Here is a 22,048-nt window from a genome sequence, read left to right as displayed (position 1 = left end):
AATTTGATTATGTAATTTTATTAGTTTTTAAATTTTGCGACTTGTAAGATGATGTTGACTTGACATAGAGCTGAAGTTGAATCTGAATTGCGAACAGAAATGAAATGTTTATAAATACTGTTTTGGATTTTACGATGGGTTTGGCCCATGTAAGATCGGGGACAGTCAGCACAAGGAATTTTATGAACTTCGTGTTGTTCATTAATTTGGAATGTTGTCTTTGATTGATCGGACAAGAGATGAAAGTTTTTATTGGGGAGAATTTTATGGGGAGTCTTTATTCCTCTTGATTTTAGAATTTTGTCGATTTTGTTAGTGACACTTTGATGTAAGGAAGAAAAAAGTTTTCAATGGTGACGGTCTGAGTCTATGTTGATATTGAGCGAAAAATTAAAACCTGAGGATGGATGCTCGTATTGATGTGATTTTCGCGGTAACTATTTTGGATGAGGGCTAATTTTAAACCAGAACGCAGAGAATCTAATTGCATCATCGCAAAGGCGTATTAATGCGACACAAGGGTATTAATGACTGAATTAATTTGTGAAGGTGAGTTGGTATGGGTGGGTTTTCGGTAAACAGAGTGATGAAAACTTTGGGATTGGTTTTTCTTTACAAGAACGTCGAAAAATGGTGGGGATGAATTAGTTTCCATCTCCATCGTGAACTGGATACTACTCATTTGTAGCATCTAGGAGTTACTTCAAGTATGTTGCTTATTTAATTTTCACTGAATTTGGCGGGATTTTCCTCAGATTCTTCTTCTTCGCATTCAGTTCAGAACAAGGCTAATCAGTTTTTTTAACGGGAAGATTATCAATAACACTAACAATTGTGTGGACTTCATATTGCGGTAATGATCCTGTATATTTTTATATTGCGCTGAGATATTCCTTTTTTATTTTTTCATTGTCGTATCGAATTCTTGAATCCAATATTCGAAAATCTCCGAGACCATCCATGCTTTTTTTATTATTTACATAATGCACTTCCGAATGTTTACCTCCTTTTAAACAACGCAGATGTTTGATTCTTGCCTGTAAGCAATAATTTCAATATTTCTGGGCCATTTTTTATTATTTTTATTTTTATACTTATTTAAAATGTCAAAAAAACGTCAGCATTTTACGTTACAAACTCTGTTCTGCGTTGCCAAGCAACCGTTATATGAAAAAAGTCTGTCTGAATCTAACAATTGAGCCCATCAGAATCAAAACCTGCTAAATAATAAATTTTTCGATTTCCCTTTTTTCACACATTTTCAAAGTTCGAGTATATATTAATCTACATGCATACGGTTTCGGCTCAAAACCTTCTAAATCCGCTTTAAAATACCAGTGGAATGTTGAGGTTAGAATCATCCATTACTTTTATGACATTTATTGACGCCCCTTTGATTGAGAAATGCTGGATAGTTTTTGGAAAATTTATATTTTTAATGTTTTTTTAGTCTCCTGAAAAATTTCAAAACCTGGATCTAGCAGGTTCTGATTCTATAGGTCTCAATTATTGTAGAATAAATGTTCACAATCAGCCTCATTATTTTACATTTCAGTTCAAGAAAAGTTCTTAACCAGGAAAGATACGGTCCATTAAAATCGAACTAGTTTCTTACACCAATCACCTTTCTTTACTAATGTTAACACCAAAACATTTACCTGTTTTAAAGGCATTTAGTTCGACAAACATTTGAAAAACAATACTGTTTTATCACAATTGAAAACCTTTTGGCCCAAATTTTTTCAATACACTTTTGAAAACAGTTTAAATCCAAATGTCAGTTCTCCTGGCTAAAATTTGCACTTCTATTAGACAGCGGATTGAAAACAATACCATTGCCAATTTTCCAGGATCATAACCATTCTTCATTAGCTTGAAAATTACATCAGTTAAATTTTTTAACAAATTATAAAGTCTTTGCTTCCCGTTCTCAAGCACGGGCACGGTACAGTACAGTCACAGTTGCTGCACGTCCGGTCGCTCCGCCAGCGATCAAGACTGTGATCTTGACTGGACCTAACTGGCGGGGTAGGACAGTCAATCAATCAACGGTTTTCAGCTGTTGTATCATATTTTCATTACTTGCTTCGACGATTTTGTTAACAACAGAGGAAGAATAACAAACGAGAGAGTCCGAGAAATCATGGGGGTTACACATACTATTGTTGACGACATCAGGACGAAACAACTCAGCTGGCACGGAGACGTAAGGAGAATGCCGGAGAATAGAATACCAAGACAAGAGGAAGGCGTAGACCAGGAAGGCCTAGAAGAAGTTGGAGAGAAGGAGTTGATAGAGAAATCAGGGACAGAGACCTCGAGGACGATCTATGGAATGACAGAACGAAATGGAGATTAGTAGAGAGTATATGGTTAATGTTCAGCGGAGGAGGAACACCTGTCGCTAATTTGCATACAGCTGTCGACCACCTGTCACTAATAATAGGAGGAGGAACACCTGTGCCTAATTTGCATACAGCTGTCGACCACCTGTCACTAATAATAGGAGGAGGAACACCTGTGCCTAATTTGCATACAGCTGTCACTAATTAGCATACCTTCCGTAATGAGCACCTGTCCTTAATTTGCATATATCCGTATGCCCTGTAATTTGCAAGCACTTGTCACAAAATAATTTGCATACATACAGGTGACATAATCGCTGCCCTCTACATCTGTCCCATTTCTTATAGAGACATCTGTCGACCCATGGTAAGCGGGTATAGCGCAGGAGTAGGGGTTAAGAAAGGGTATTTAAAGGTGGTAAAAGCGTTTTTGATGTTTAAACCTATAAGATGAATCAGTGTACGTGCGGTAAATCTTTCTCGCGGTCAGATAACCTTCGTAGACATAATATGATTGTCTGTAACAAAAGTCCATCGAGTGTGTATATGTGCAACAAATGTGGGAAGACTTTCACACGAGATTCTGATTTGCAAAGACATCAAGTTCGGTCTTGTGATGCCGCTTGTCCTATCCCTTCAAAAAGAATAAGACCGATAGGTACTGAAGTGCTCGAGAGTGGTGTTACTAAACTATCACATGCGTTTAAAAATAGAATAGCCTCATACCGGTTTATGAGTCCAACTAATAAAATTAACTATTCAGGCTTCATGAACGATATTAACCAAAAAGTATGCCGAATTCTCAGTGAATATCTTCATCAGCACATGGCTCTTAAAGTTAATTGTGAACTTTTTGCGGTGTTTCACAAACCCGATAATGACATTTCGGATATCAAGTCTATGAACACATCTAATAAAATCATAACTTTCAGTAGTAATATATCCGCTATATATGACGACTTTGCCGAAGCAATATTGACACAGGCATCGGAGTTCCAGGAGAAAGATTCCAACTGGGCACTTCAGGAAATTCTATTCCTAGATGTTAACATTAATAAATTCAGTGGCATATCTGGTTCATGAAAGTATCAAGAATATCCAGCCAAAAATTATTAATTTATAAAAAAATACAATCATAAGAACCTTTGTTTTTACTATTCCTTTCACTAAATTTTTGAAACAGCTAAAATTATTACTCCTGTACTAGATATAAGTCATAGAAATAAAATATAATTATAAAAACATTGTTTTTGCTATTCCTTTCACTAAATTTTTGAAACAGCTAAAATTATTATTCCTGTACTAGATATAAAACATAGAAATAAAATTAATTATTAAAAACGGTTTCTTCATTATTTCACTAAATTTGTGGGTACTGTATCTTAACAGAGAAAATGCCACCAGCTGCTTTGCAAACAAGAGCACACGTTAATTTTTTAAACATCTTGACTATATGGGTATAAATGTCTCCACCGCATAAATTACTTATACACCTTGTATTTCAAATTAATATTTTGTAGTAATATAGTGGTACAGATAGCTTGCATAAAATTTGCACCTTGCATTAATTAAAGTGGTACCGGTTCTTTCAATACTTACCTACTCATGCTGGTTCCAATAACCCTTCACGAATTGCGGATATAAAATTTTTGTAGTAATATATGCACAGATGCAATAAGTAAACATCGTCTTTCAGTGAGAAGTACTTATAAATAAATTGTGCAGCAGGCAATAATGAAATTGACACCTCTTCATTCAATTAGTGTGTGATATGGGTACATTATGTATATGCCATCAGTAACCAGGTGAGGTTTCATAATAAATTTAAAATTAAAGAAAAAAGGCGACGGAGGAGGCTTTCAGAGGGCGACGTGCATGAAATATTTACCACGGTCCGTATAATTATATAAGTAAATCCGGTTAGCAAATTTCTTCGTTTTTATTGCGAACAAATAATAAGTGACATTATTGTGGTAAGAGACAGAGAAGATTAGCAGGTTATGTATATTATATATTCGGGAAATAAATAATTAAAAAAATTATAAACACAAAATAGTTAAAATTTTACACCAACAAAAGAACAGTATACAGTAACAACTCATTTTTATTTTTTAATACAAATTATCTGTTATAAACGAAAATTATTAATTAGTACTAATAAACAACATTATCATTGACACGACAATATGAACTTTATGTGTAGTGGTAGATTACCTAAACCGTGGTAGAGGATTTTAAATACATAACTGAAAAAACAGAAATATCAGTCTTTAGATGTTGGACTTTTAATAAGATGACCTCACTGAGACTTAACTGATCGGCTTAACTTTAAACGAATATTACTACAGATACGGTCTCACACCATCATCGATACTATTCAACTGAACGTCTGCTGCTTGGTATAGGCCTACGCTAAACATATCGTGCTCCAATGAACAACGTACACTGATTGACATAGTTTTCTAATACACATATCTCGTACACTGCTCAACATTTCGAATGAAAAAATTATTTTCATGTATATTCCACAGCAGGACTTAGGACTTTCATTTGCCTAATACACAAATAGACTTTTACTATTTTAACCCGTTATCACACACACAAGGACCATCGCATCAAGGAGGAGTATGATATAGAATAAATAAAATACGAGGACACACACACACACAAAAATTATTATATAACGTTTGACAGAAAACGTGGAATGTGTATCAAAACATTTACGCAACACCACAGCTTATTATAGGGTTCAGCCTACAGCATACAACATGCAAGGAATCGTGTAATGCGGTTTACATAATAAATTACAATGATAGAGAAAAATAAAATATGACTGCCTGCCATAAAGACCTTAAGTTTAAAAGACCTTAAGTTTATAACACCTTAAGAGAATAATGCACAGAGAGGAGTAATATGTCACGTAATTATATTAGGAAGAGCTAAATACTTTCGACACTAGATTTTGCAAGTCCACCAAATAGAAGTAGATCCGCAAGATGTTGAAAAAACAGCCTTTAGTACACCACAAAGTCACTTTCAATTGAAGAGGGTTTGAAAAATACACCCTAGACATTTCAGAGAGATATTGACAATGTTTTAAGAGGATTACTAGATGAAAGATGCATAATATACTTAGACGATATTTTAATTTATAGTACATCTTTACTATTTACAATTTTTAATTGAAAAATTAAAAATAGTTGTCGATAGATTTAGGCAGAGTAATTTAAAGGTACAATTAGACAAGTCAGAATTTTTACAAAAAAACAGGTATGTATTTAGGATAGGCATTAAATCACCCATAAAGGCGTAAAACCAAACCCTGATAAAATCACAGCCAATAAAAGATTTCCTATTCCAAAAACCCAAACTGAAATAAAAAAGCTGTTTAGGATTACTAAGGTTACTATAAACGATTTATAAAAGATTTTGTTAAAATTACAAAACCCATGACCAAATGCATGAAAAAAGGTTCAAAAATACGATAAAGATGTTATTGACTGTTTCGAAACTTGTAAACAAATTTTAACAAACGACCCTATTTTACAATATCCAAATTTTACTCAACAATTTGTATTAACGACAGATTTTGCAAGTTATTCGACTATAGAAAAGGAACTAAAAGCAATTGCATGGGCCTGTAAATATTTTAAACTATACTTTTGCGGAAAAATTTTATATATACACGAACCACAAACCAATATCTTGGCTTTTCAGTCTAAAAGAGCCGAATTCAAAATTAATACGATGTCATCAAAGACTAGAAGAATATGATTACAAAATAATCTATAAAATAGGCAAACATAATACAAACGCAGACTGTTTATCACGAATTACGATTAACGTACTAGATGATAAATCAATAATAAATAATCCTGAAAACGTAGACGAAGATATATTTTTAAAATACCTCCAAAATTTTCCAGAAAATCCATTCGCAACCTTCAACAAGTGGCAATAACGATTCGAGACGAATTAACATTATTTCTGATATAAGAATACCCCCAAACAAAATAGATATTCAAAAACGATAACTCAGACGACTCTACACAAAATTCGACAGCAAACGAAACAACAAATTAAGGAATACCCATTTTAGACGAAATAATAAACAACAAAGTTCATCAAATCTTAGTACATCCAAAACCGATATAACACGAAACTTATCAAAACCATAAAATAATTAAAGTTAAAATTCCTGAATCTGATAACGAAAAAATATTTTTAAAAATTTTTAAATTTCTTATGGTTTACACAAACCTTAACACTACATTTTTATTTGTACTTCAATTTTTAGAATAATTTTAATAAATATTACTTGAAACATTTTTCTCCGAGATGCACTCAAACTACTGTATAGGATGAAGAAGAACAAATTATTTTACTAAAAAAATTACCACAAAAGAAAAACCAACCATAGAGGAATTAACAAAACTTTTAAAAAATTACGTCAAAATTATTATTGCAAAAATATGAAGACATCTATTACTAATTATATTAATGAATGTTCTATTTACCAAAAAAAATAAATAAATATGGTAGACACACGCCATATGTCCCGCTAATGCTTACGGAAACCGCAAGTAAACCTTTTCAAATTGTTCACATAGATATTTTTACATATGACGGTAACAAATATTATTTTAATTAAAGTTTATTCAAGTTAAAAATGCGATCCATATTACAACATCATTACTAAAATACTGTACTTCTTTCGGCATTCCCCAATTAATAGTACCAGACAAAGGTAGAGAATTTAATAACGAAGTCATAAAAGATTTGTTAGCAATACACAAAATAAAAGTGCATTTTACTAATACATACTGGTCACCATGAATCAAATTCAATAGCTGAACGAATACACTCTACTCTAATTGAACATTTACGACTTTTAAAACAAACATATCCTAACGAAGATAACTTAATGGAGTAAGCTCTTATGGCCTTACAATAACACTGTTCATAGTTCCACAAAATTTACCCCATTTGAATTGACTTTCGGACATACAGACTCTAGAAACCCCAACGAATTATTTCTTTCTCAAAATTTTTATTCAGAAGATATAAAAAAAAAGACAAACTAAAACACGTTTACCAAAATGTATATGAAAACCTAACATAAAATAAAACTAAAGTAATTGATAAAAGAAACGACCAAGGAGAAACAAATTTTGAATTTTAGATTGGACAAGTAGTTTATAAAGTTAATACCCAAAAAAACGTAACAAAAAACATCAACCCTACTGAGGTCCTCACAAAATAACCAAAATTCTTGATATAAACCGAGAACAAGTTGTATGACAAAGACTTAAATATAAAAAAGACATTAACCAGACGGAAATTACACATATCACGGAACTAAAGAAACCCCCGTACAGGTTCACCCTCTGGAAAACAAACGTCGACGCAAGACGAGACACACCCAAATTCCATAATTTAAACAATAATCCTGGACTTCTCACCCTTCATTTAGGGATTTAGGCACAGCCAGAATTCAGATAGGTGTTGGGACTTTTATACAAATCTATGATATTACAAATATTACGACGAATTTTCTAACTTTACAAAATCAATATGATAAGCTTTAATAAAGATTTTCAAGACTCCTATCATTTTAGTCAAAATTTTAGAAAATAAAAATAAAAAGTAATCTTGAGTTAAAACAATTAAATCCCTTTTTGGAATACCTGATCTAAAAGATCTCTATTCGATGGTGTCTAATTAAATTTATAACCGAAAACCTAGATCAGATGCAAAACGTTAGTACGACGCTATATCAACAAATAATCAAAATAAGGATGACACCTAAAAAATCTATCTCAGCGTTGAGGCTGACACATCAAATCTTGTGGTAGAGAAAAACAATGAGATATGCGCATGCTTAGAAGAAAAATATAGATAGAAATATTAGTCAATTGAGGAGGAAGACAAAATTAACACCAGAAGAATACAAGACAGATGCTCTATATAGCACGCCTTTAAAAATTCTTTTGAAATAAGAGCATATGGAAGAAGAAGATAAAATTTAATAATATACTATTATTTTCAAAAAAATGTTTTTATGTGATTTTGACGCACGGAGATTTTAGTTCAACTGAAAAAGCAGAAAATCACAGGTAAAAAGACGTAGCTAAATTAATTAACATAAATTAATAGTTTTGAGTATTAAAACTAAATAGAAAAATAATCTACAACGAAAACTGGAAAGATATTAAAAAAAAACAGGTGACAATGGGTGAAGACTTACCAAAAAGGTGTACCAAAATGAGTTAGTAGATATGTATATATTATGTAAAATCTGAACGAAAAAATAAACAATTTTTAGAACAATCCCTGGTTTTAATATTTATTTATTATACATTTTGATAATGAACCAAATATTAATAGAGTCTGTTTTGAAAGAAGCAAGTTAAACAACTATTGTGGTATTTCTAAGTTATTGAGAAAAAAAGAGAAAGATACAAAAGACATTTCTTATAATTTTTCTTTACAAAAGAACCCTTGAGCAGACTTTGTATTATTCATGTATTAATTATGTAATCTTGTTTAAATTAATCATAGAGAAAATAACAAAATCAAAAATAATGGTCACCATTGGGGAGTAAAAATATTCTAAATAATTCTCAAAATATAAATAATCAAATTTAGCATCATTGTAATTAAATTATCCATAATTAAAATTTTTTGAAAAAATATGATTATTTTTCAACTACGAAAATAAAATAGATAAGCCAAGCCATGCATGTTAAAAAGAAAATTTTTGAAGGTTACAATAATATTGAATAATATTTTAAAAAGTCTGTATTTAAAATGCTAGAAAGACAAATTAGTATATTAAAAAATAATGTAATTAAGAATATATATTTTTATATACAGTTTGTGGATGTATCATAAAGTTACTTGACGGATATCATTTTGTTATTAAAACAACTTAGTTTTCTTTAATTTAATTTTATCATTATTTTAATAAAAAATACACAACCACATGTTAGTTTATCCATATAGAAAATTCTTCATTTACATACTTAGTAGCTATGGTTTATCTATTATCACATATACAGACAAAATAGGTATATTTAGTGCAATTGAATTAACAATTTAAAGTTATAACTAGACTCGTCATGGTAAAAAATTAATATATTCTCTACAAGACCAAACATATTTAATTAGTAATTATGAGTACAGAAACCGAACTTTTGTTGACCACATATATTGTTCAAGCTACTATTTTGAAAACACTCAAGATGTGTACTTGTTTGAGTACTTTTGATTTGACGCTAGTGTTACTTGAGTACTTTTGATTTGACGCTAGTGTTACTTGACGATATAGTTTTACTCTAAAACTGTGTAAAAATACCAAATTTAGTGAAAATACACAATTTTAACATGTTTATAAATTAATTTTGTGCCCTTCCATTTTGGGCGTTTCCTATTGATGGGATTATCTTATTAATTTTTGTGGAAAACAACTAATGGTTTATGTGCTTACTTTCGTTAAATATGTTGTGTTAGTTATAAATAAAATATGTTATATGTAACGAAATCCCTACAATAAGGAAAATGCAAACACATCATAATCAACTTAAAGCCTTATATGGTACACATCTTTGTGTATGGAAGAAACGATAAAAGATACAAAATTAAAGTGTTGGAAACGCCATACAAAATTATGTACATATGAATACGTATACACATATTATAAATATTTAATGTAAATCTTGTTTATTTAATATATTCTCGAGATAGAATTTCAGTGTTCCTATTAATTTTTTCAAAAATTTAAAGATATTTTTTGGTTATATGTGTACTCTTGCATTATCAATAACATTACCTTTTTGTAATCATCCATTATCCTGTTATTTGATAAATGAAATAAGTATCTTACTATGATAACCATCAAAGTTGGAGGTATTTTTCGCAGGTTTGGGGTGTTTTTTTAACATTTGTCGTATTTTACCGATGTTTTCCTCATATCTCCTATTTTCCGAGTAATTTTCATATTTTTAGAATTTAGCAAGTATTTTTTCGCATTTTTCGGGCATTTTTTAACATTTTTCGTATTTTCCCGATGTTTTCCTCATATCTCCTATTTTCCGAGTAATTTTAATATTTTTAGAATATAGCAAGTATTTTTCGCATTTTTCGGGTATTTTTTAACTTTTATCGTATTTTCCCGATGTTTTCCTCATATCTCCTATTTTCCGCGTAGTTTTCATATTTTTATAATTTAGCAAGTATTTTTCGTATTTTTGGGTATTTTTTAGCATTCCTAGTATTTTCCCGATGTTTTCTGCATATCTCCTATTTTCCGAGTAGTTTTAGTATTTTTAGAATTTAGCAAGTATTTTCCGCGTTTTTGGTATTTTTTGTCTTTTTTTTCGCAATTTTCATATTTTCCATCTATTTGTCCAATTTTTCTAGTATTTTTCACACTTTTTCCCATTTTTCCTTTCATATGAACAATTTTCAGATTTATTTCTTAAAGTACACCGCATTATTTACTTAAAGATTTTTTGCAATGTTGGCTGAATGTCTCCGAATCTGTATATAATTTGTCTCTTTTTCAATACCTCTGAGAAATTGCAACGAATTTGCCTATAAGGCGAAAAACTATAATTCACTTAAGGGAAAATGAAAATGTAGTATGTCAAAGTGTGTAAATAATTTATTTCCTTAGCTGAGCGCTTTCGACATAAACATTTTCGAAATAAATTATTTACACACTTTGACATACTACATTTTCATTTTCCCTTATTCATTCAAGTGTGTACAAACTTATCAGTCTTTCAACTACTATAATTCACACAATTTTATAAGAAAGTTTTACTATTTGATCAATCCATTTCCTATTTTTTATTTAAATCTTTACTTATATTCTGATTTGTAAGTAATTTCATAGCCTTATTAGTATTTCATTGTTCCAAATAAAATTCCAAAATCCTTTGTTTTTAATGTATACTGGTCTTCTAACACTAAAATATTCTAAAGGTAATTACGGTAACATAATGGATATAGACGTGTACAGAAAAAGGTTTAACATGTCATGAGGCAAAAAAATATCTCCTATAAAATACATTTTACAATGCTATGATATCTAGAGAAGGGGAGAAGGTTGGTGGGTAGGTAAAGCATCTCGCAAAACACCTGCGCGATAAAAGCAGCGTGGATCATCTGCGCGAAACAGCTGCCGAAAACAGGTGTACGTGCTCCGCATCAGTAGAGAGTAATAGGTTGTGGCGTTGCGGAGCACGTACAGCACCTGCTTCCAGCATCTGTTTTTGAGCAGCTGCTTCTAGCATCTGCTTCTAGCAGCTGTGTTGCGCAGGTGTTTAGTGATAGTGGAGCACGTACAGCAGCTGTGTAGCGCAGATGTGAACTAACAATGATATTAATAGATTACACCTTGTCGCGGTATTAAGTAGTGGGGGATAGGGTATAATAAACTGAAATAGAATGTGTTATTTAGTCTTCTACAATGAGTACTAAAGCTCAAATGTCTAACGTATTTTTAGCCGAACGTCGGTATTTTTTAAATCCGTCAAATACGATATATATATATATATATATATATATATATATATATATATATATATATATATATATATATATATATATATCGATTTGTTTGGCACACGAATTCAAATTTCAACCAAGTATTGTTATCAGTGGATACAAACATGATTGTGTATTATTCAGTCAGACGGAGTGGGTCAACTTTTTATCCCATAAAAGTGTGATTGATAGTTTTATGGGTGGACTTTACCAACCAACCATTAGAGATAAGACCTTTCAATTGGAATTTATGCAATTACCATGCATGTCAGCTCTCAAAATTATCAAAGGCGAAACACACATCATTTTGGGTGCTAATTCTATTGCTTCAATATGGGCGATGTTACCACTCATTAACTACCATTTAGAAACCTTGAAAAAGGAAGAATTTACCAACACTCTAGAAATATTAAAGCTGGGGGTAGATTTCGAAAACCCTATTGAATCTGGGCTTAAAATTATGGAGCCCATTAAGAATATAAATAAGACAACGTATGGTATAGCTTTAGAGTTACTCTACAGATATTCGGGGCTTTTTAATGGTCAGCTTTAACGAAGATGTGCGTATCCACTACATTGAAGCCAATTGTCCTTGCAGAACCAAATATTGGGAAGTCGTTGCTCTTGATAGAGTGAGATTTCATCGTAGAATAGAAAAAATCGCAAGAATTATTAATCCTGTACTAAATCGTAGAAATAAAATATACTCATAAGAGCATTTGTTTTTACTATTTTTTTATTAGGTTTAGGATGGATTTTATATATACACGATTTCGATAAAAAGGATTTTAATACAATTTATATGAAGTATATTATAAGTAACCATACTAGAAAATCCCCACCACACCTTGTAGTTCTCATATATATGTGCACATCCATCCCAAATCAATAGTCACAATGTGTCTTGAGGACATCTCAGTGAATAATTTTTATGAAAGATTATATACTTTCAAAAACTGGCCCGGATTGGTGCCACCTTGTGATTTAGCAGCCTATGGATTTTACTACTTACAAACAGAAGATATTGTGAGATGTTTCCACTGTGGTGTCGAAATTTATAAGTGGTTAACGAGTGATAATGAATATGAAGAACATATTAAATTTAGTCCAAACTGTAGTTTTGCACGAATAATTCATTCCAAATTTACTACATACCAAAACAATCACAGATCAGCACTAGACATGGAAACTGAAAACATGAGTCATTCCAAATTTCCTGTATACCAGATCAATAAAGATATCAAAAGCGAGATCAATCAGCAGAATGGGAATTTATATCTAAATATACTTTTTAGTGTGTCACACTTTATCTTTTTGTTATTGAGCATTTACGTAAGTAAAAAATAATGTAAAATGTATATAAAAAAGGATGTGTTGGAAACTACTAACTAATCCTATGTAGAACAGAAATAAAACACATTTGTAAAAAAAAATATTTTATTTAAATATTATATTACATTACTTTTATCAATCCATGAGTTATGAGTATTATCCATTCCCAGCCATTTCACAAATACCTTGTTACCTTTTCGTTTTAATACCTTCTCAACTAAGTAGACATCAGGGTACCGGGTTTTCTCTAATTCTTCGCTGTAAAACGCCCCTTGAATTTCTTCTTTCCGCGAATCGTCCAACAAATATGTAACTGGATTTGTCTGCTTGACTTTAAAAATCTCATTGGTCCAGTTGGGTAAATAACCCTTAGTAAACAAATTTCTATATTTAGAAATTCGGACGTAATCACCAACTTTTAATTTACGTTTCCTGGGGTCAATGGTTTTAAGGTAATTATAGGCAGTTATATTCCTGGCATTCTTTTCATTAATTTTGCTAGGAATAGCACCTGTAGTCGAATGTTTAGTATTATTGTATTTTTTTACTATATCAGGAAGATTATTCACCCATCTGTAAGTACCTTGTAAGCTGAACTGCCTCCACAACATTGATTTTAGTGTTCGTATAACTCTTTCAGCAATAGAAGCTTTTAAATTCGAGAAAGTACTGTAGTGATTAATACCACGTGTCCTCATGAGCGTGAGAAAGTGGGAATTGTAAAATTCTTTACCCAAATCTGTTTGAAGGTTTTTTGGAAATGTTTTCATTTGATTTAAAATTTTTTCCATCGCTTTAGTTATCTCGATTCCTGTTTTTCGTTTAACCGGCTCTGCCCACACAAATTTGCTAAATGCATTTATAACAATGAGAATATATTGGTATCCATTATTTACTTTGGCATAAGGAATCATTACGGCTAAATCTGCTTGAATAAGATCGTTTAATCCTTTTACAATTACATGTCTTCTTCTATAATTTTTTCGTGCTGGTTTATGCAATTCGTGTACGACTTGTGATTTAATGTTTGACATCTTTTTCCAAAGGACAACGTAGGGTAATATATACTACAAAAGTAGAATCTTTATCTAGTTTAAAAGAAATTGTATCACCTTTAAAAATCTTTACTCCTGGTAATTGTTCATATTTATACTCTGTATTAACTGACTTAGACTTTATTATTACATTCCCACTTGAAACATTAATTTGCACATGGTCAACAGTACCACTTAGTGTAAATTCGTATGAAAAGAGACCACTCTCCAACATATAATATGTTTTGTTCAAGTTTGTTTTTTTCGTTCCTTTGAAAGTTAATACACATTTACTATAGAAAGAAGAAGGATCGCACACAAAATATAATGGCACCGAAGGGTCATCATTACAAATTTTTGACTCTGATAAAAAATGTGTTCCAAATTTATTTATAGGCATTATTGTATTATACCACCTTCTCGTAATTCTTCAACTATGGATATAATCTCATTCACCAGTCCGTCGTTTCCAGCAGCCTGTGATGCTATTAGCACTCCCAGTCTTTTTATAATCTCATTAAAATTATCAAAGTATTTATACTCTATTCGGTTGCCACTATATTTTCTAAAATATGCACCACCTTTTTTATTAAACTCTTTAGCCAACTTCCGCGTTAGTATTCCTGCTAAATTTCCAGGAAGCGAATTTAAACGAGTTCTAGATGGTTGGGGTCTAGTCTCCAAAGCTGGTTTAATAATAAAATCATATTTATCCTTTATTTTTGATGGAATACTTTTCTTAGGTAATTCAGGATTATTGTTTCTATATATAGCATTTGTTCTACGTAATATATCAATATATTCATTAACATCTTCTTTTTTAAACGATACGGGATTAGTTTTAAATAAAAGCTCGTATAAACCTGGTGTTCCGCGATATTTAACGTCTTTGATATTTAAGTCAGCTCCTTCGAAATCAACTTGAGAATCTCCAATAGAAAATTTCTCAGTTTCAAGGTCGTGGTAAATTCCCAGATCGTGGTCGAAATCTCCACTAGTATCTTCTATGTTGGCTTTAATATAATCCTTTGGCAAGGGTGAAGTATAATTCTCATAAAATTTATTCATTACAGCTGGATTAGTGATCATCTCATTAAATTCTCTAAGTGTATCCTCAAAATACCGATTAATATTCTCATCCGTGGTATTCGCTTCTCCTTCCGACACAAAAGTTTCTTCTGGGTGTGTTGTTATTTCCGCTAGAATAATAGATTCATTTCCAAAATTAGTAGGTGTTCTCGATTGGTCAGAAATTACACTTTTATTTGGAGATGAATTTTCAGAAAATACGCTCTTATTTGGAGATGAAAATGCTAAACGATAATTAGATTTTCGTATTTTATAGTCCTTTGGTGTGAGTGGTTTATGAAAAGAGTAGTGTGGTTCGTATTTAATATTTGGTTCTTGTTTAATAGATGGAACAGTTTCTAGTTTATGTAACAATTCAGTTAGTGGTTTAGTAATAGGTTTATAATTTTTTTCTAAGGCAGACTGAGATTGAGCTATATCCCTTTTTAAACTGCGGTACTTTTTCTTTAATGCTTGTCGCGATAACAATAGTTTCCGTAGAAGTTTTGAATCCATAGGGTGCCTTGAATCCCGGACCTAGAGACTTATACAGTGATGAGCGCACTAATAACCGGCAAAATAGCGCAAAAGATGGAAAACATATTAAGTTGTGAGGTAAAACGAGATGAACCTAGTGGAGGTGTTAAATTTAGCGATAGTAACTTATAGATTGACATTATATTGATTGTTTCCCACCTTTAGACGTATCGGACGAGTTGAGAAATGCCACTGTCACAGTGACAATTTTAGTTGACATACTCCTCTAATACGTCTAAAGGTGGGAAACAATCAATATAATGTCAATCTATAAGTTACTATCGCTAAATTTAACACCTCTACTAGGTTCATCTCGTTTTAACTCACAATTTAATATGTTTCCCATCTTTTACGCTATTTTGCCGGTTATTAGCGCGCTCATCACTGTATACTTGTCGAACCCACAACGATAACGCCCCATAGACTTGGGGGAATCTTTATCAATGACAAGAAATCCATACTTTTTTTTCCAACACAAAGAGCACAAATCTTTAAATTCGTGAAAAGTCATATCAATATTAACGTGATCGTCAAAGATATGTTTTAAATTTGTAACATCTTGTTGGAAAACTACTATTATATTACTGTTATCTCTAATTAATTGTTTTGGAATAGCACTGTACGTTTGACACAAATAAAAACAATCTATATGTTTATGCCTCCCGTAAGAAAAATAACTTTGAATAATTTTTTGGTCACATATACTAATATCATCAAAAATTATGAGTGAGTTGTGTTTGATTTCATTTGGATCCGGTACATCAGCAGCCTCATTATATTGTTCGTAACCAATTTCTTTTATTGGGTCAACCAAGTTTCGCAAATATACATACTTTGGTTGATGTAATGACTTGGAAAATAAATAAATATTTTCAAATCTAAGACCATTCGGGTGCTCAATTAATGATAATAATACATTCGTTTTACCGCAACCGCTTGGTCCAATAATTAGAAACCTTTTGTTTCCATCAAAAAGATTCCCATGATTTAGTTGTTGTTCATTTGTAACCTCATCATAGTTTGTAATGGGGAGAGAAAGTTTTTGCTTTTCAATCTTCATTGGGAGAAGAATGAGATTAAAACTTTGGGGTATATATAGCTCAACAACTATATATATAAGAGAGAGACCATGAAAACAAAGTTTCAACGACGTATAAAAAGAAAAGGGGGTGGATTATTAAACTCACTTATAAATAAGCTCCCATTAGAACTTCATCTTCCAGGATATTCGTATTGTGGACCAGGGACGCGTTTACAACAAAGATTAGCGCGAGGAGATAAGGGAATCAATAAACTAGACGAGGCGTGTAAACAACACGATATCGCATACTCTACAAGTAGTGATTTACCAGCCAGACACAAAGAGGATAGTATTTTAGAAAACAAAGCTTGGAATATTGTAAAATCTAAAGAGACCCCGTTTGGACAGAAGGCAGCAGCTTGGTTTGTAACAACAGCGATGAAGGGTAAACGTAAGTTGGGAATGGGTCTTAAACGCAAAAAAGGTGGTTCTCTTCGTAAAAGAATAAATAAAAAGAAAAGAATAATTAAAACCCCAAAAAAAGGTGGATTTCTTCCACTCCTTTTACCTCTATTAAGAGCACTCGGAGCCGTCGGAGGAATGGGGGCAAGTATATACAAGGCCGTTGGAGATGCGAAAGCTAATCGAAATTACTAATATAACTCACTTATGTATAATTTCAATAAATAATCATGATTCTGTGTTATTTGTATTATTAAAGTTAAATCGCTACAAATTATTTGGCACGCCTATGGTAAGGCGTTCGGTACGGTGAATAAATTATAAAGTTGCTTACAGTAGGAATTTCACTGTACTGAGCCGCTGCTACGCTATATACACATAGATGGCGCAGGAAGTACCATTTTCATTTTAAAAACAACTTTATAATTTATTCATATTGGCCGCTCTGGAATGTTGAATTTTACCTCTGACTGGAGGTAAAATTGTCAGTCTAAAGCTTTACGTGTATATTTTGTGAATATTTTTATTGTGGTAATACAAACTCTTTTTAACGTGATATAGTGATAGTTTAAAATTGGAATATACTATTTAAAGGTAAATAAAAATATTTAATTAATAAAAAATGATTGGTTGCACTCGTGTTTATTGGAAAACGTTTTAAAAAATAGAATTTTGAGGTATCGAAACATTCATTATTATACAGGTTTTAAGAATACTTTTGCTTGACGGATATTAAATAAATTGTGTCTATCGAATTGTGTTTTTTTTTTAATAATATTTTCTGTCAACTTTTCTCATTCACAAATCCAGTCATTCTAAAAGTAGGATAAAAAAATAGTCCGGGCACATAAATATTTTATTTAAAAATTTATACACTAAATTACATACAGTTACTTAATAAAAAATAAAACACATTAGTTTATAACTTTTTTTATTAAACATCTTCAGACAGTTGGGTTCTATACATATTAACAAGCCGATTATTATACAGTTTCAAATAAATACATTACCACCAATTATGTGTACTACAGTATTTTGTTCAAAAAATTTCGAGCTTCCGTCATATTATGTTTGAAAACACTTGAGAGAAGCTGGAAAAGAATTTTTGTTTAAAAAATTAAAGCTGGAATTTTTATATAAAAATTGGAAACGACTATATCCATGGTAAAAGTTCTCAACCTCCTATCTCAATTTTTTGTTGACATAAATTAAAGAGAAATATCGAGGTGATAGGATATCGATTGTCATTTGTTTCGAGCTTCTCGGATATATCACACTATAATATCACGGATTATATGACAGAAGCTCTAAATAAATGATTGTGAATACCCTTAAAGTTACTAGTACACAAAAAACAAAAATAATTCAGGAATTTTATTTAAAAACACTTAACATTATTTTTGGTTACACAGGTTAAAGCAGGAGTATATTTATACAAATCCCCACAAAATTAATTAAAGTAATAGCATTATCATGAAATAGATTAAAAAGCATTGTATACTTATTCTAATTGGTAGGTGTATACAATGCTTTTTATTCTATTTAATGACTCAATGTGATTTTCTATTTTTTTGTAAATATTTATCCATTTTTTGTTTCCGCTTTTCTACTTTTTCTAAATGTTTTTTAGCAGCTATTACTTTTAAATTAAGTTTGTTTACCTTTTTTACCAGCGATATTCTTTTTTTTATTTTGACCCCCAACTCCTTATTATTTATCGCCTCGATCTGCTTAACTAAGGGTGCCATCTTGACGTTGTATTCATTAGTGTCCACACCTGTATCGCCCTGTTCTGGATCAGTGGTATCTTCTTCTGACTCACCCTCTTCTGGAGCCGTCATTTCTTCTTCTCTCATACTTTCCATTTCATACAAATCTGCATTCAATACATCACCCGCGTAATTCCTTTTATGTTTTTTCGTATTATTAATATCACACACGTCTAAAGCATTGTCTCCATCACTCACGTAATCCTTTTCATGTTTTTTCGCACCCTCCATTTCACTCACATTTGAAACATTGTCTCCTTCATTCTCTATTTTCTCACGAAATTCTTCTTCCTCACACTCCGATATCTCCTCGTATTTCACTTGGGCATTAAATTGCCCAGAAAAGTCATTCCCGATTATGGGCTTAACGAAAGTTGGGTCGTCGTAAAAGACCACCGAACTAGAACTTTCACTAACTAGGTTGTCACTCATTCTAATATTTTTTCTGGCGATCGGAGTACACATGACTGATGAAAATCTGTTCATTTGAAACTGTATAATACCTACATATAAGGGATGGTGTTATTTATATTATATGCCTCCACCAACAAACCCCACATATTCAAAAAAGTGGGGAACGACCAATCATCTTAAATTTTTTCCTCCAACACCCCACTACAAAACCTTTTTGATAACAACGCATTTCGTGTTCCACATGCGTTTTTTTTTGCTTTAATTAACATGTATCGCAGAAAAACCCACATGCAGGATAATTAATGTCCCTTTAAAAATAAACTGTTATTTTACATATAGTACTTTATAAGTCCATAAATATATGTATCCGCATATGGAGATGATAATTTAAATTATAGTCCTGTCGCCAGGGGGGGTACAACGGCCTCGTTAATTCAGATGGACTTACTCCAGTTTTTTTTATGTATTTTGACCCGTAGAACACGAATTTTTTGGGTAACAGTTGATCCGGATGTCGATAAGATTGTTATAGACCAAGAACTTGAGGAATCAAATAACAGCGATTTTTGGCAAAACAAAACAATATTTTGTATTTTTTGGGCCATTTTAAGTAAAAAATATTTCTACAAGTTTTTTCGTAGGATGCACAGTTTTCGAGATAAACGCGGTTGAACTTTAAAAAAATCGAAAAATTGCAATTTTTGAACCCGAATAACTTTTGATTAAAAAATAAAATAGCAAGTCTGCTTACCGCATTTGAAAGTTTAAGTCAAATTATATCGGTTTTGATTATTTGCGTTGGTAAAAATTTATTTTTTTATTGTTTAACAAAGCTATAAACACGTAGGGTTTCCCGTGCTTTTACATGCGTTTTAACGCATGTAACGTAGAAATAGTCTTGATTGCACTAGTACCTATTCTACCTACTCGTTCGATTTTAAATGAGAAATCATAGAAACATCACTCACGCACTAGTTGTTTGTAGCTTTGTTTAACAATAACACAATAAATTTTTAGCAATGCAAATAATCAAAACCGACATAATTTGACTTGAACTTTCAAAGGCGCTAAGCAGAATTGCTATTTTATTTTTAATCAAAAGTTATTCGGGTTTAAAAATTGCAGTTTTTCGATTTTTTGAAAGTTCAACCGCGTTTATCTCGAAAACTGTGCATCCTACTAAAAAACTTGTAGAAATATTTTTTGCTTAAAATGACCCAAAAAATACAAAATATTGTTTTGTTTTGCCAAAAATCGCTGTTATTTGATTCCTCAAGTTCTTGGTCTATAACAATCTTATCGACATCCGGATCAACTGTTACCCAAAAAATTCGGGTTCTACGGGTCAAAATACATAAAAAAAACTTGGGTAAGTCCATCTGAATTAACGAGGCCGTTGTACCCCCCCTGGCGACAGGACTATTATGCGTGATGTACAAAACAGCTGGGTTTAAACTGAAAATGTAGGTCAATTATTGTGATACAGCACTTATTCTTAAAGTCAATTGCTTACGTCTCCGCAACAAGCCAAATATGACTGCAGATGCTAATTTACATAATGCATAGCGGGTTTTAAAAATGCAGTACGTAAATTATCGGAGACCTTTCCGTTACTTTTTTTAAATGCGATGTTATTTATTTCCATACTGAGCAGTTACGAAAGTAGCACAGTAATTATTTTTACCAATTTATTGCAATTGGAGACATAACGGCAGATGCAAATGAGAACTACTTTTTTATGACCACTGCATCTACGTGGTGAAATAAAAAAATGTACACTGTAAAAATTGTGGTAAAATAAAAAACAAATACACTGCAAAACTGTTTATTGATTACATAGGGTTTAATAGTTACATCATGTCACTATCTACGAAAAAACCATTATATTTTAAAATTATGAACAATATATGTTACTCTATTTAGAGAATCGATTTTAAAGTTTAATGCTTCTAATTCTTTTTGAATTTTACGTCTCTTGCAAGTATTTTGTTCTAATTCAATTTTTGCTTGTGTTTCTTGTTTAATACACACATTTAGCTTATGTTCTAGTCGTATTTTATACTGAATTTTTTCAGATAATATCTCACTATTCACTTTCACGAGTTTTTTTATTATAGGTTTTAGTTTTTGCTCATATGTCTCATTTGTTGATTGGGGTCTATCATCCATGGGATTATTCATATCTTCTTCATTTATTAGTTCTTCATGACACCCATCTTGATTTAATGATCCGCCTATTACATCCTGCGATGATTTATCTTCTTCTTCAAAAAGGTTTGTTTGTGATGGTTCTCCTATTTCTTTAGCTCCGCTACCATCAAGTCTATACATCTCCCGTTCAATCTCGTCGTCGCTTTGAAGCTCGCTTTTGATATGTACTTTCTTTCCACATCTTTTGTGACCGATCGGTTTCACTTTACTTAGATCATCGAAAAATACAAGCGACTCTAGACTCTCGTTCGGACTTACGCTAACGTCTTGAACAATTTTAATATTTTTCTTAGCTAGTGACAT

General features: G+C 31.6%; 1 protein-coding gene across 2 annotated transcripts in view; it reads left to right on the top strand.

The window, feature by feature from the left end:
* The window catches only part of LOC114330708 (E3 ubiquitin-protein ligase LRSAM1), a 182,723-nt gene that overhangs the window by 132,431 nt on the left and 28,244 nt on the right, over positions 1-22,048 (top strand). The gene's annotated exons all lie outside the window — the stretch shown is intronic.

Source organism: Diabrotica virgifera, chromosome 2 (genome assembly GCF_917563875.1).
Source record: "Diabrotica virgifera virgifera chromosome 2, PGI_DIABVI_V3a".
In the NCBI taxonomy this organism is placed as follows: Eukaryota; Metazoa; Arthropoda; class Insecta; order Coleoptera; family Chrysomelidae; genus Diabrotica; species Diabrotica virgifera.
The sequence above is the reverse complement of the archived record's forward strand: the minus strand, read 5'-3'. Positions and strand labels throughout refer to the sequence as shown.